At 43.6% G+C, this 15,516-nt stretch overlaps 1 pseudogene; it reads right to left on the bottom strand.

The window, feature by feature from the left end:
• Positions 1-14,287: 14,287 nt before the first annotated feature.
• LOC136132982 (cyclin-dependent kinase 2-associated protein 2 pseudogene) lies at positions 14,288-14,656 on the bottom strand (annotated as a pseudogene).
• Positions 14,657-15,516: the final 860 nt, after the last annotated feature.

The raw sequence follows: 15,516 nt of genomic DNA, 5'->3' as shown, positions 1-15,516 counted from the left end.
TAGAGTTTCCTGTACTCCACCAGGGAATGGAGGGTGGTTTAAAGCAGGTTCTCTGGACTAGAGTCCAGTGATTAAAATGCAAATAGTCAAGACAATAGCAGATGGGTATCCCCTGAGCACCACGCAAGTTGTCACAAAGACCTCAGATTGAGTTTGGGAGCTCCTGGAAGAACTTGGAACACAATCGTGCATCAACTTGAGAAAACACTTTCAGATGCTGAAAACTTTCCAAATTCCAAGGGCATGTTTGTGAACTCTTTTCTCCAACCCCCAACTCTCTTGCACTTGGGGACATGTGACTCTGGGTGGTGTTACATAAGCCCTAAGCTCTTTCTTTCTAGTGGATATAAACTGGGATCTTCCATGGGAGATTCATTTGTAAAGGGATATGTCTTTCCATGGATTCTTCATAAATTGGGGCGGGAGGTGACACTATCAATTGTTCTTTAGTGCTAAGCCTCAGAATTGTATGGCGGAGGGGAACCTCGCATAGTCCAGGGGATGCTGGAAGTTTCTACTCTCTGGGTGAATAGAGTTTATCAGCTAAGCTCCTCTGGGGAAGATGACCTGGTAAGACTGGACACCCAGAGTATCTGACTGGGGCCAAAGCCAGAACTGGAACTCCGAATTATAATCCAGATGTCCAGTGAGAGAAGTAGCTTGAGAAAATCCTACAGAAAACTCCCTCTGTGGTGTGTTTTTTTTTACAAGCTCCTCCTTGATTTCACCCCCACCTCTACCTTTGTTTGTTCAACCTTTCATTTATTGACTTTAAATTAAAAATAAACTTTAAAAAAATGTAATACAATAGTGATTCAGTGGCTCAGTGATCACGCAGCCCTTGCCCTAAAAAATGAAACAATTAAAATCCAATCAGTCCTGATAATGTTTTGTACTATGATGCTAGACTTCCCTTTGCTTTGACTCCTCTCCTTCCGGCATCCTGTTCTGGGACAGAAATGACACCACAAAGGTTTCCTGTGCCTGTCCTCTCCACTTCTGACCCCTCACTACATCCTCTGCCTACCTATTTGGAGAGCAATGATTTGGTTCCTCTGGAATTCCTCCCTGTCCATATGCTTGATGACACTTGTTGCTAATTTGGGATGCCATAAATACTGGGCAAGGTCCGGACTGAGCTCCTGTCGACTGTTAGTCTTCTAGTTACTTGCTTATTAGCAAAATGGGAAATGTAATATTCCCAGCTATTATCGGTCCTAATTTGTTGGGGGTCTCTCCTCACTGCAGTCTGCCTGACTGTTCTGTATATCTGAAACAACTGAAATCCTTAAAATCTTTCAGGTACTTTCTGAATGCTCACTTATTTTGAAAAGACATTCTTGAGGTGTCAGAAATCAGTGTCCTTTGGGGCAACCAGAGAGAGGGTCCTCTGGATGGAGCCTGAGGTCAAGGCTACCAAATCGGGGGCTGGGAGGTGCCCCCTGCTGTTCACTCTTCAGAGTCGTCCCTTGCTCTCTGGGGATCTTGTGTACGTAGAATTAAGGTTTCCGCCTATTGCATAATAGGCAACGGCCACTCTTAATTCTGTGGTCTGTGGAACACTTCACACATTGTTGTCAGTCAGAATATATTAAATGGTAGTCATGACCATAATACCATAGAAAAATAATTAGAAGAAGTTGGGTCCTGTCACCTTCACAGCACTCTCCTCCCAGCAAGTTAATACCCGATGAGGTTGGGAAGTCGGGCCAGGTGCAGAAATGAGCCCCAGGCTGTAGATGGAGGTGATGCTTGCTGTGTGCACATCCGCCCTGCGTCAGGAGACCTTGGTCCCGGTCCCCGCGCTGCCTGCCTGCTGGCCCACCGCCTCTGGACACTCAACACTGCCTTCTCCTCCTCCAGACACACAACTGGAATTAACTTCCCAACTACACACGTAGGCCACATATTTTTGTCTTCTTTCTTAAAGTGAAATCATTTTTTCCTATCTATTGAGAGACCCTGTTAACTCATTTTCTCTGAACTCACACCTAAACAGGATCACTGATGCCTCAGAAACCAGGACTTAAATATTGGCCTTCTTGGAGTCTGCATGTCCAGAGTTGAGAAATTTAGAAATGTTTAGCCAAGTGTCTGGCACAGAGATCACACTCAGAATGTAGTTTTCTGAAGGAAGGAAAGAAGAAGGAAGGGGGACAGTGATGTTTTCTGACATTCTAAAACCCAGAGACATTCAAGGGTTAAGCCCTCTTTGGGTCATTCCAAGCCCTTCAAAGTGATCTAAATCTAAGAGAAAACACCTACTTTGCTCCATGCTCTTGTGACAGAGATCTGGAGAGGCTGGGAAGGATGGAATAGCAACAGTTACATTAATGGTACCTAACAGTTACTGAGAACTTTTACAAGTCACTTTGTATATCTTTCACATGCAGGGGCTCACTGGATTCTCAGAACAACCCTATGGATGATGTACGTTATACTGTTATCCCTCTTTTAAAGATAAGCAGACAGAATCTAGAGAAGTTAAGTAACAGGTAGGAAGTCTTGAGGGGACTGAATTAGATCTCACATTCACTTGGGAATTTTTGTAAGAACTTTTGTGAAGGTTCTGGGAGGCTTCTCCCCAGTGCCAAGTTCTCTTTGGCTTTGAGCTGGCAGGGTGTGAAGTAAGGGGCCCAGTGTCCGCATTTGCTGTTGTTCTAAATTTGAGTCTGACTTGACAGTGATGCTACACTGAATCCTCTTCCCAGCTCTCCATCAGCCAGGATCTCCTGGTTCTCAGGACGCCCATCTCCCTGATCCTGGCAGTCTCTTGAAACAGCAGCCATGCTTCTTCTCTTTATTGCCTCGCCATCTTCCGGGGGGCGGGGTGGGAGTGTGCGGGGGGAACAACGGTTCGGTCTCTTTCAGCTGGATGTCATCAAGGCTTTTCTGAGTCGCTGCTATGGAGACAAAGCCCAGGTACCGTTTCCATTTGCCACACTTGCTATTAAAAGACAGGCACGGCTTGTGAGCCCAAGATGTTCAGTGAATCAACCTGGAACTTACCCCTTTTTAAAAATTTTAATAGAGGGTAATTCATGCAAGTTTGTTGGCAAGCCATCTGCCTCAGGGACCCAGCACAGGTTAGATAATTAAACTCAACCTGTTCCTGCATGGCTGTCTGACTTACCATTTACCTTGTCTCAGATTCCTCGGCTCCAAAAACCCACTCTCCAAACTGGTTAACTCACTGTTTCCCCCAAACACCTGTCTCGCCTTCTTATTTTACCTCGTGCCATTCCATCCACCTGGAATGCCCTTCCCTTCCCTCTCCCTCTCCAGATCCTTCTCATGTGCTTCACAACGTGTTCCCTGATCACCTCCCTCACAACTATCCTTCTCCCTCCCCTGAATTCCAATCACGATGAATTCTATAGAATTCAGCTGCTAATTAATCATACACAGCCTTATGATATTCCTTCCATTGTTACCCTGGACTGTTAGTTAAATCTTTAATTTTAATATAACTGTTTCCATATGTTTGCCTCCTTGCCATAATTGGAATATAAGATCATCGAAAGCAGGAGATATAGCGTATAATTTTACTCCCTTTAGTCCCTTGTATGGGGCTGAGTTGCAGATTTTTCTTTTTCTTTGTGATTTATTTATTGGCCAATTAGACAATCAAAATGATAAACCTTTATCAAATTACTTTGGCAATAAGAGATCATAGCTAGTGCGTGATAAACACGTGTGGGTGTTGGGAGAATGTGGTCCTTGAGGTGTGTTTTAAACCAAAGCGCTGAGGAATGAATGAGAAAAGGGGAGCCATGCTTGAGGCATAGCAGGATAAGAAGGCATTTGTGAAGGAGCCCGCTGGCCAGATCTCCTCCAGACAGCTTCCCTTCCGCTCTTTCTCTTCTACGTGAGGACATAGTACTCTAGAAAAATACTTCCATAACCTCTTACCTTACCCTTCTCTTCTCCTCCAGCCACCTGGCAATTCACACACTCATATTTCTTCTCCTTTCCTCTCATCTCAGGCCCTCATGGAGACACAGTCTAATGCTTCCACTATGACTGAGGCATCTTCCCCTGCTCCTCAAGTCCAGGTACTTTGAACCCTCATTGTAGATAGAAATTTAAAAATTACAATGTTACCTTAGATGAATTTAGTGTATGTGGTAGACAGCCTCTAAGACAACCTCCAAGGATCTCTGCCTCCCAGTATTCACAGGTGTGTAGAGTCCCCTCCCTTGAATACAGCCTGGACCTGGTGACATGTTTCTAATGAGTAAAATATACAAAAGTGATTGTTTGTCACTTTTAAGGTTAGGTTGCAAAAAAACCCTCTGATTTCTGTCCTGTGCACTTCTCTCTCTCTCTCTCTCTCTCTCTCTCTCTCTCTCTCTCTCAGCCTTCCCTTGGAAGGAATCAGGTGGTGGGCTGTGAACAGCCCTGCAAAGAGGACCACATGGAAACTGATGTCTCGAGGGCCTGAGAACTGCCATGTGAATTAGTTTGAAAGCAGATCCTCCCCCAGTTGAACCCTAAGATGAGACTGCAGCCCTGCCAACACCTTAGTGGCAGCCTTGGGAGAGATCCTGAGCCAGGGAACTGAGCTAAGCTGCCGAGATTAAGTCATACTCACTGTGAAATTGTAAATGTTTGCTGTTTTAAGCCACCAAGTTTTTAGAATTATTTGTTAGGCTGCTATAAACAACGAATATGGTATTTAATTCTGGTAAACCATTCGGGAAATGGCCAAGATTGTCTGAATGCCTCTGATTATATTTACAGCATTTTCCTTCTGAGAGCTTGAAAAATATGGATGGTTCATTTCAGATGCGATAATTGAGTCGACACTAAGGTGGTTGCTTCATCTCCTATTTGCTGCCTGCCTTTCATCATGGTGAAAACAGCTGATGCTTAGCAATATAGATCAAGAGCTGGGCAAGGATTTTACAGCTAGATAGATATCTGGTAAAAGAGGGAGCACGAAATGAGTCTCTTAGCCAGCTCCGAATTTCAAGAGGTTCAGGGAAGTCTGGTATCCTCAGTGGCTTAGTCTCTGAAGTTCAGCAAAATTTGAACAGCTTAGAAAAGAACTAAGCTATTATTTCGCTATTTGTGATAATACCTTCCCTAGTCAGAATAAATCTCACTTGTTTAATGGAGGAACTGGGGCAGCAGCCACAGCCCACAGGCCAAACCTGTACCACTGCCTGTTTTGATAAATAAGGTTTTATTGGAACACAGCCACGCCCATTTGTTTAGATCTTGGCTATGGCTGCTTTTGCACTGCAGTGGCAGAGCTGAGTAGTTGCAACAGTCAGTGAAACCCACAAAGCCTAAAATATTTATCATCCAGCCCTTTACAGAAGAAGCGTGTTGATCTCTCCTCAAAGGCAATGATTTGCAGAACGTATTAGAAGGAACACTGTTTCTACGGGATGTTAATTAATGTTATATGGGAAAGCAATGGGTTCTGTGGTCAAATGTTTAGGAAATACTGAGTTAAACATGTTGCTTTCCACAAAACTTCTCTGAGCCCTTCATAAATCTCTAAGAGGAGGACATGGAATGCTACATTTTTTCAACTTTTTTGTCCAGGAAGCTCCTTGTTTCAGATCGCCTCTCAAGAGACTAGTGTCCAGCTCATGGGGAAAAGCTATGAAAGCAGCAGTTTTTAAAGTATTAACTTTGCAAATAAAATGGGGTAGACATAAACATCAACAACCTTTGATTTCTAAAAGCATCCGTAACAATTTGAAAATATGCAGAGAGATGGCCTTTCTGATCGTGAGCCCAATATGAAATTGACATTCAGAAAGTCAGACATAAACATGAAGTTGTGTGTTAGCAGTGGACTCTGTCTTTGCAGAGATAGCCACACTCAAAATAATTTTAAAGTTGAAAGGAGAGCAATATGAGATTCTACTTCAGTAGGTCTCAGATTTTGTACCGTGGAGCCCTCATGCTTCACGTAGACGCCTTAAGGACTACTGCAGCTGGGAATTAAGGAGGATCTAGATTTCAATAGCCAATTTGAAAAATGGCTTCTGTTACTCAAAAGAAGTTTGGTAATCATTAATCTATGCCAAACTTTTGTTCTAGAAATGAAGGACAACAAAGAATGAAGATTTCTAGAGGACTAGAGAGATCATGGTCACAGATGGTCAGCCCTGGATCTACAAGCCAAGGTTCAGACCTATGTTATGACTGTCCTTTCCCTCACACCATGATGTCCTGGTTAAGGCCTGTGGACATAATCTGTGGGTAACTGGCCAGGGTTAGAGTCCCAGTCTGTAAGCCTGGGGAACTGCTGGCTCTATTCACAACCCCCGTCTGAACCAGCATGGGATGAGGAGAAGAACACCAGGAAGAGTTTGGTGAGTTCAAGAGAAGATGATAAATTACAAAGTATGACACTGATATAATAGGATGTAGACAGGGATGTTTCCTGTTGTCCCAGAAACATGGCCAAGGTCCAAAGCTGAGCATGAAACTATTGGTGATAAGCACTTTCCCAGAGGGCTCCATCTCCGAACTGTCCCCAGTCAAATTAAGAAATGAACTGAGTTGAAGATGGATGGGTAGTAACTAGTCTTTGGTGAAGTCCGTGTTCATGATGAAAGTCTCTTCCCTCATGTCTCTGTGGCCATGGAGGGTGCCTCCCTCTCCCCAAAGCCAAGTAAGGCAGTCTCCAAGAGAATCGTGAGTAAACACTGTTGGTGACGCTGAGAAAGGGAGACTGGTGGGGTACATGATAGGCTGCAGGTCTCAAGTTCTCCTCTGGTGCAGCCACAGGAATGGGGCCTTGAAAGCTATTGAGAGAACGTGCTAGGAAACAAGAAGTATGGCATGCTTTCCTTTCTATGTTCTAATACCTGCAAAGGCAAAAGGATAAAAGAGTGTTTACTTGATGCATATGACCTGGAGTCTTGGCGGGGGGGGGGGGGCGGCCAGGGGGAGCATATTTGAGTACAGAGACTAGTGTTCACTTAGAGGTTTCCGAAGGCAGTTGTCTAGGTCCAGAGCTCCAGTCAGCAGGGCTGGCATATGCCTGGAAATTAGATGCTGCAGCCCTACCCCATCTCAAGTCTCTGTGGACCTGGGAAACACAGAAGAGGACTCCAGCAGTAGAGAACTCTCACAGTTCCATGTGAAACAACATGGAAATTAGAAGGACAGGGGCCACGGAGCCATTCAAGATAACCACTGGACCAAGCGATGAGAAGCCCAACACAAACAAGGGGTTGGAGATGTTTATTAATGCTCAAGCCCAAGATAAAACTGCCTTCTGGGTGGAAGGAGGAGTTCTCAGTGATAGAAGGGGCCAGGGAGAAGTTGAACACACATGAACACACACACACACATTCACACATACACCTCCTGCATGCAGGCTGACACATGAACTGAGAGCACCAAGATCAGAAAGGACCAGACTGAAGGAGGACTAGACCAGGACCCCTTCCTGTACCACACGCTCCAGTCCATCTGCTCCTTCCCTGCTGACCATGCCACGATGGAGGCTTCTGGTGTCTAAAGAAAGGAGTTCAAGGAGAGGAGGCAGGAGGCAAGTACATGAAGAGCAGACTGCCAACTTCCAAGCCATCGAGTGGAAGACACAACAGTGTGTGTGGGGGGGAGGGTTGGGGGGGGTGGGATACAAGATTTGAGTCTGATTTGAGACTCAAGTATCAAAATAAATAGCACTGAGTCTTAAATAACAAAATGGACTGTTCTCATAACCAAAAGGGACAGGGAAGTTAGAGGAGCTGGCCAAGTTGCTGTTAAGGGAATTACTTCCCAGCAGGAAAGGTGGGTCAACATAGCCTAGTTGAAGGGGCTGTTATTGGATACGTATAAAATGGTTTCATTTGTATACCCAGAACATGTTGAGACGCCCCAATAAATTTGTTCCATAAGATAAACACTTTGGACAGAATTTTAATGTTTTCTTATTTCTAATGCTTTTCTTCTAAGGGATTCTGAAGGCAACATGCCAATATTTTCCCCGTTCTGCAAATTAGCACACAGAGAGAGTGGTGTTGGTTATCAAAGGGACTCTGAATCTATCTACAGCCTTCTGTCTTCTACTCATATCATGAGGCAGCTGACTCCCTCTCAGACCCAAATGTGATCCACTTCTAATTGGGAACAGAACTTTTCAATGCTTGAGCCCAAAACAAATTAAAAAGTAGAGGCTGAGGAGGAGGGGAAGGAGATGGGAAAAGTTTTGCTTTTCCCCTAATTTGAGAATCTGTGATTTCTCACTGGTTTTTATCAGTACCAAGATTTTTTTTGTTTTGTTTTGTTTTGTGGTTCTTTTCATGTCTCTTTTTTTTTTTTTTAATTTTCACAGTTCTCTATTCAAGACTAAATTTGTCTGTTTTAAAAAGTCCATCTGGCTTTTGTGTTATGGAAGCCCACACAAGCCTGCACCAACCGTTCTAGAAGCAACAAAGAGTTATCAAATAGACCGAGTTTCAAATGAAGGGACAGCAAGCTAATTAAGGGATAAGTTTCTTAATAAGGAAAAAAGCACAGTGGAGAGTTGAATGATGCCAAAACACATGAAAGTTTCAAGACTAAAACTGTGAGAAAAAAAAGCAGAAATGAGTTGGCCAATTTTTCAGGCCTCACTCAAAATAAATACATCTATTCCCATTTGTATCAACAGATGAATGTAAATATCACTCAAATAATCTCAAACTAACATTAACATTATACTGAAATATAAATAATTCTGAATATAAAGACAAGTTCAAGACATACCAAAATATAAATATAATAAAACTAGAAATAACATTACATTATATTTATTGTTAAGAGAATGTCACTGGTTTTCTTCAGAAACTTTATTTTTCTGCCTCAACCATACTTAGATTTCCCTCTTACATACTATTCTGGACAGTTTAATTTTCTTTTAACAATGAATGAATAATGTCCAATATAAGAAAACTTTTGCAAGGAAACCTTTTTTTCAAACGATTCCAGTACAAATGAAATGCAGTTTTTGGCTTTATTTTTAATATTTCATATCAATGTTAATGGACAAGGAAAGAGAAATCACCCAGGAAAGATCAATATTTTCCCATTTATTGAAAAGCTTGTAGATTTAAAATGTATATTCCTTCCATATTTGCATGATCTGGGGTGGGGAGAGTGGTTTGAAGAGGTTTGAAAGCTTTTTTCAATTTTGCCTCAAATGTGTTTAGGAAGCTGCTTTATTGCTATACCTCAGTTCACTCCTCAGAACAAGAAAACTGTTGATAACCACAGCAAACACTGCATGCCTCTAGGAAATGAATTAAGAATCCATTTGTGAGATGTTTCTTTGAATTTCATAAAGAAATGGCATGTTGTAATTGCGTGATACCCCAAAGTGAAATCAGGGTGTGGTTACGTTGGAGCATTTCTTTGGTTGAACTAAAGATAAACAAGCAGCCCCTTCACGATCTCTCACTTTTCTGAATGTAGATTTCCTCAAGAGAAAATCAAATTGTTGCAAATTATAGAAATGGAGAGAAGACAGAGAGATGGATGGAGAATTTTGAGGAGGGCAATAGACCAGACAAGCTCAGAAAGCTCAGTTACCATCCTGTTAAAATATAACCCACAAAATGTTACACCATAGCATCCTTCACAGCCATCTGCTTCTGCCATTATCTTTGATTCCCACAAACAGATTTCAAAAGTTGAATCTGGCCCTCAGTGAGTTTAGGAACATTTAGCAGGATTTTCTGGGTGGGATCAGAAAAGCCACTAATTAACTCAGCATTCCTCGCTTCAGAAACAATCTACCTCTCATCCTTTCAATTAAGGCACAGCATGGTCTTATAATTCCTTGTGCCTTTTCACATACTCCACAGGACCTAGAATAGAATTTGAATATGTATATTATGCATTCCCATCCATTTCTCTGCATCTCCATTTCCACCCCTCCCCCCAGGCCTAACCACCATCATGTCATTGTTCCACATCTGGATTATTGCAGTAGCCACCTACTGGTTTCCTGTCCTCCACTCTAGATTCCCTCCAATCTCTTCTCCACAGGCCAAGTGAACTTTGTCAAAAGTAAATCAGAGCAGGCACTCCCCTTTTAAAACCTTCAGTGGCGTTACATTGCATTATGGGGAAAAAAAAATCCCAACTCAATGTAATAGCTGCTAAAGCATTATATGTCAGTTAACTATTGCCGCATAACAAATTACCCCAAACTTAGTGGCATAAAATAGCAACAATTTCTCTTGTGTCAATGGGATTTTGCTGATATTGGCCAGGTATGCCTGGGCTCATGGATGTATCTGTGAGTTGGCTGGGGTTCTGCTTCACGTAGCTCTCATTATCCTACGTGAAGACTATGCGCTAATAAGCCAGATGTTAGTGAAGTTTTTTGTTGTTGTTGTGTGTTTTTTAATTTTAATTTGCAGCCAAACACAGTCTGGGAGTGGACCTGATTAGGCAGAGCATGTACTATACCTAGGGCCCACAGCACTTTCAGGAGTCCACAAACTTATTTTCATTTTACTTTAAAATCAGAAGAAAAAAATGAATATGATAAAAATAAATATTCAATAATGAGTCCGTTAGTATTTTTGTCTTATACCAACACAGTTATAAAATATCATTTTTAATCATTTTTTCATAGATGATGTAGCCCTTGAAGGTCAAAGGGCCTAAGGTCACAAAAGCCATAATGCAAACTTGCATAATCCTAACTAATGAAACTAGAACCCTAGAAAACTGATTTTTGGTCCTGTTTTTTCACTTCTGTAAGCCATGGAGATTTATGAAATTTCAATTTCATCCTTAAAAGAACAGGGAAAGTTTCAGTGAGAGTTGCATCTAACCTCCTGGAAAGTGGGTACCGCAAACACTGGGGGATTCCTCCCTGGATTCATTAGCTTGCTCTACCCTAGCACACTTGGATGTTTTCCTCTATCTAGGAGACACAAGTTTTAATGAATATCATCCCACGATTGGTCTATTACTCTGAGGTGCTCATCATCAACTCATGACCATGAGTTGCTAATACAACAAAGCTATGTGGAGAATTACTTTAGGCCTTTACTGAGAGCAGTGGAAGACTCCTTCCTGCAAGAGTTTATGCTATTTTTCCTAGCAGAGTATTTTCTCATTTTATTTACATAGAAGTCCTCTTTGCATTTTATTTACATGGAGGATGCAATCACATTGTCAATTCTCTTAGGTTTACAGAAATCTAATGCTGGCAAAACACCGTGGGACTCAGAGGAGACATAAAAATGGAAGTTACCATTTGAAGAAGGGAGGCAAAACTATCCTTCACCTTTCAAGATAATTAGATTCAGTTTAAAAGAACTTTCCTTATCTGGCATAGTCTTGTCCTTCCTACAAGAATAAATATGCTTAGTTACTATATATATATATTTAGTTATTCCATCCTTTTTTAAAGAAGCTGTGCAAGCTTTTAGATCACTGCATAGAGTATATTCCAAAGTTCATTTGTCTTGTGAAACTATGAATTAGCTTTGCAATTTTAAAATTATTTTAACATAGTTCTTTATTTTTTAATAGATAGTTCATTTCCTGTTTCCATGTGTCTCTTAATGATTATGTGAGAGCTTGGATTACTTTTCCTTTCTGGTCCCCAAACCACAAGTGGGAAAAACTGCAATCCTGCAAGGGCCACGTAAGCTACCTAAATATTTTCACAGATTCTGTGATTTCTTTTTTTTTGATGAACTGGGAGAGAACGTTTCATGGCATTTTTACCCTTCCGGAATGTAGAATTCATTTAATATCTTCTCTGTTTACACATATTTCTCGGTATTCAGTATTCCTAACACCCACGGGGCTCCATAAAAATATGGCTTGTCAAGCCCTCCTCTTTCGGAGACTCCACAGGTCTTGTGGCCCATGAATTGAAGAAAACACTCCCTCTTTCTCAGCTCTCTGTTTGAATTATTGTGCTTAAAATTCCTAAGCTTGAGCCAGTCACCTATTCCTCCCTTTCATTACACTTCTGAAGGTGATACTTAGACATATCCTCAAACAATGTGGAGAGACAATTGGGAACGCCCTCTGTAGCATCCTGGGCAGGAAGCACAGGGGGCTGGCCTGGGCCAACTCATCCAGGAGTCACCTGGAGAACAAGCTTGTGCTGAGCAAGGTGGCCACTCGCTCTCAGCTGTCTCCCTTTCTCACTTCTAGGAGGGAATCCCTAATTTCCCTTGTAGGACTAAGACAGTGATTCTCAAAGGCTGGTCCCTGGAGCAGCAGCATCAATATCACCTGAGAACTTGTTAGAAATGTAAATTATTGAGCCCCACCTCAGACCTCCTGAACTGGAAACTCTGGAGTTGATACCCAGACACCTGTGTTTTACCAACACTTCCCGGTGATGACGATTCTCATGTTTGAGAACCACTGGACTAAGACCTGGTTTTTATTGAAACTAAAAGTTAAACACACGACCTATTTACTTAGCACCTCCAGAGGCTTTTTGAAATCCATGCTTCCTGGTCCCTATTAGAGCTCTCTGCTTCAGGTGCTCACTGCAGCCTCTGCCCTTCCGGGTCCCAGGCAGTGTTGGCAAAGGGCCACTGGAAGAAGTGTGCAGAGTCTGTTTTTGACAGCTTCTCCTAGTTCCTTTCAGCATTCTATCCTTTACTTTTCTCTCTGTGTCACAGTCACACCAATTGCTGTTCCCTGGATCTTTTCATCCCCTCCCACTCTAAGATTTCAGGTGGTAAAGGCTGAAATTGCTACTCTTTCCAAGACAACTTGAATTTTAATGCAATATCTTAAAGACCTCATAACCATCATTATCGTCTGCATCAGTCAGGACACCTCGGTTATATCGCACTGACAAACAACCCCCTAAACTCAGGGGTTTACAGCCATGAAGGATTATAACCACACTCACACCGGAAGTCCAGTGTGATTCAGTGGGGAAAGGAAAACCTGCTGATTGAGGTGAACTGCAGAGGGGACCCCAGCTGGCAGCAACCAGAATCTGACCCGCGAGTGTGGCAGAGGGAAAGAGTGTGGCAAAGCACAGACTGGCTCACCAGGCTCTGTCCGGAAGTGACAGTGTCATGGTTTTCCTTCCCATGTCATTGGCCAAACGTGCTAACGTGGCCATGCCTGACCTCAGTGGAACACTGAAGTTTAGTCATGCCCCAGGGAGAAGAAATGGCTATTGCTGAGCTGTGACGTCATCTTGGCCCATCAACCAAAGGACAGACCACCAGTATAGAATTTCAAACTCTGTGGTAGATAATGAAACAGCCTCTGAGTGCACCTGCTGGGTGGGTCCAGGGTGGAGGGAGCTTCCCTGGTGGAGGCTGCTTCTTGATGGTCCTCAAGCATAGTCATGGGGACTGTTCCCCAGAGGGAAAAGGAAACTGACTTGGATGGAGTGCCACCAGAGCGCTGGCAACTGTGCCAGACCTTCTCCATTCATATTCTCACCCAATCCTCATCTCAGCTGGAGACAAAGGAACTAACCTTCTACAGACAGAAAAAGCCAAGGCCCAGAGCAATTTGAAACTTGCCCATAGGGACACGGGATGTGGTAGAACTGGGATTCTGACTTCACGGGTGCCCACAAAACTAGATCTGCTATCAGAAAGATGCAGGCTGGAGGAAAGACACCTCTCTCTCACGTGGCAAAGCAAAGCAGTGATTCCTCCACTGAGTCCAGTGTTTCTGGGACAGAATCAGCCTCTAGTAGTGGGACAGGAATCACTCTCAGGCCAGTGCAATTACTGCTGTCAAAGTGAAACTGTTTCCCCCACTATGGTTACAGATTTTCAGGATTTTAATCAAAGGAGCAGTTCTTCAAATAAATGTAGGGAAAACTATATTATTTTTATTTAATGAATATCAATTTTTTTTTTCCAAATTATCTTTTACTTATACAAAAAGGGCATATTTAGCAAGAGACTCACTGAGAAAAGAGTCGCCATGGCCCAGGAGGCAGGGCTGGGAGGCGACAGGCCTTCTGAGGGAGGCCCTGCTGGGGAGAAGGGGTCTGGGAAAAGTGGTGAGAAGTCCTGGGTAAGTGCTGAGTGCTGTGGGCCCCAGAAAGGAGGAAGCTCCAGTTGGATCAACACTGTTGACAGGTCACGGGTGGGATTCACAGTGACCTCGCTGCTAACTCCTTTGGGGGTTTCCAGTTAGTGCTGCCGACTGGAGTGAGAGTCACCCACTGGTTCCTGGAGGCCACCCACCAAAGGACACAGGACAGGAAGCCCAGGATGGGAAGTGCAACTCGGGCGAAGGCCAGGGAGAAGCAGGTGCTCTGTAGTGGCCCGGAAAGGTCCAGATGCTGGGGCAGAGTCGAGTCCTGTTATGTGCGGGCATTCCGCTCTGTCTCTGCCAGGCGCTCTCTGACTAGGGCCCAGGCGTGGATGGTGCCTCTCTTCAGGTGCTCCACGGCACTCTTGCTGCCAGCGTAGGTCGGATGGGCGGGATCTCTTTGCCCATCTCCTCTATGACCGACAGCAGGTCGGTGTAAGTGCTCCGGGAGCCCTGGGCACCAGGTGGTTTCACGGCCTGCACGTAGCCCATGGAGGGCGGTCCACAGTCATTAAACAGTAGTCTGAAAGGGGCAGCGGCTCTGGCGTCGAGCCGGCGATGGGACACTTCCGGCTGTAGGGACCGGGGTGCCGGGCCCAGGGGTGCTGCTGGGGGCGGGGGCGATGGGTCTGTAGGACATCCCCAACTCCTGGGTGCCGCAGAAATCTAGAGTGTCCCTAGATGAATGAAATAAATAAACTAGTTTAATGAAACGAAAAAACGCCAGCATTTTAGTAAAGAATACTTCCTATCTTTGCAGGAAGCTCTCTGGTTTACATCATTAATGGTGTATGGAAAGAAAATCTCTGGCTACATTTCAACTTTTAAACCGTTGAACAATAAGCACCAATAATGCACATCAGAAGGTATCACTGGTGGAGAAACTAAGAGGGAAAAAAATCTGGGAAACAGGAGAAGAGAAAGCCTCCTACAAAGTGGATAACAAGCAGATAACTTTGTCAACACTGGCTCCAAAAGTGCTTACCTCACTCAGAAAGGGCACCAGAGCCCTCGATGCAAACACATCATGAAATTATGTCGATACGACGCTGCACTCAGCAGCTCTATCAGCAGGGCTCCAGCTGACTTCAAACGCCTCCCAAGAACACCATGAACTAATAACCACAAGTGCTGTCCAGGGTCAACCCTGAAACACCCCAGGACACAAACACTCAAAGCCCAAGAAGGATGTGATCTTTCAAAGAGTTTTGCAGAGGTCCAAGCCCTTCTAAGTGAATGCACGCCATAGGGACTAGATATTGGCTGTCCTGTAATCCCCAAACTGTCACGATTATAAAACAGGCAGTCTCCAAGAAATTTCTTGGCATTTATTGTCAAACCCATTAGAGGTACTTTGGGAAAAGAAGAGATCTCGCTAGCTGAGGACAAATGCCACAATAATATAGCATGGGGGTATCAGCAAACAACCATTTGTTTTCCTTCCAATCCCCGGGAGTGACTTGGGTTAAAATAATATAAACTTGGAGGCACTCATGTATA

The sequence above is a fragment of the Phocoena phocoena genome, chromosome 13 (assembly GCF_963924675.1).
Source record: "Phocoena phocoena chromosome 13, mPhoPho1.1, whole genome shotgun sequence".
In the NCBI taxonomy this organism is placed as follows: Eukaryota; Metazoa; Chordata; class Mammalia; order Artiodactyla; family Phocoenidae; genus Phocoena; species Phocoena phocoena.
This window is presented reverse-complemented; position numbering and strand designations above follow the sequence as displayed.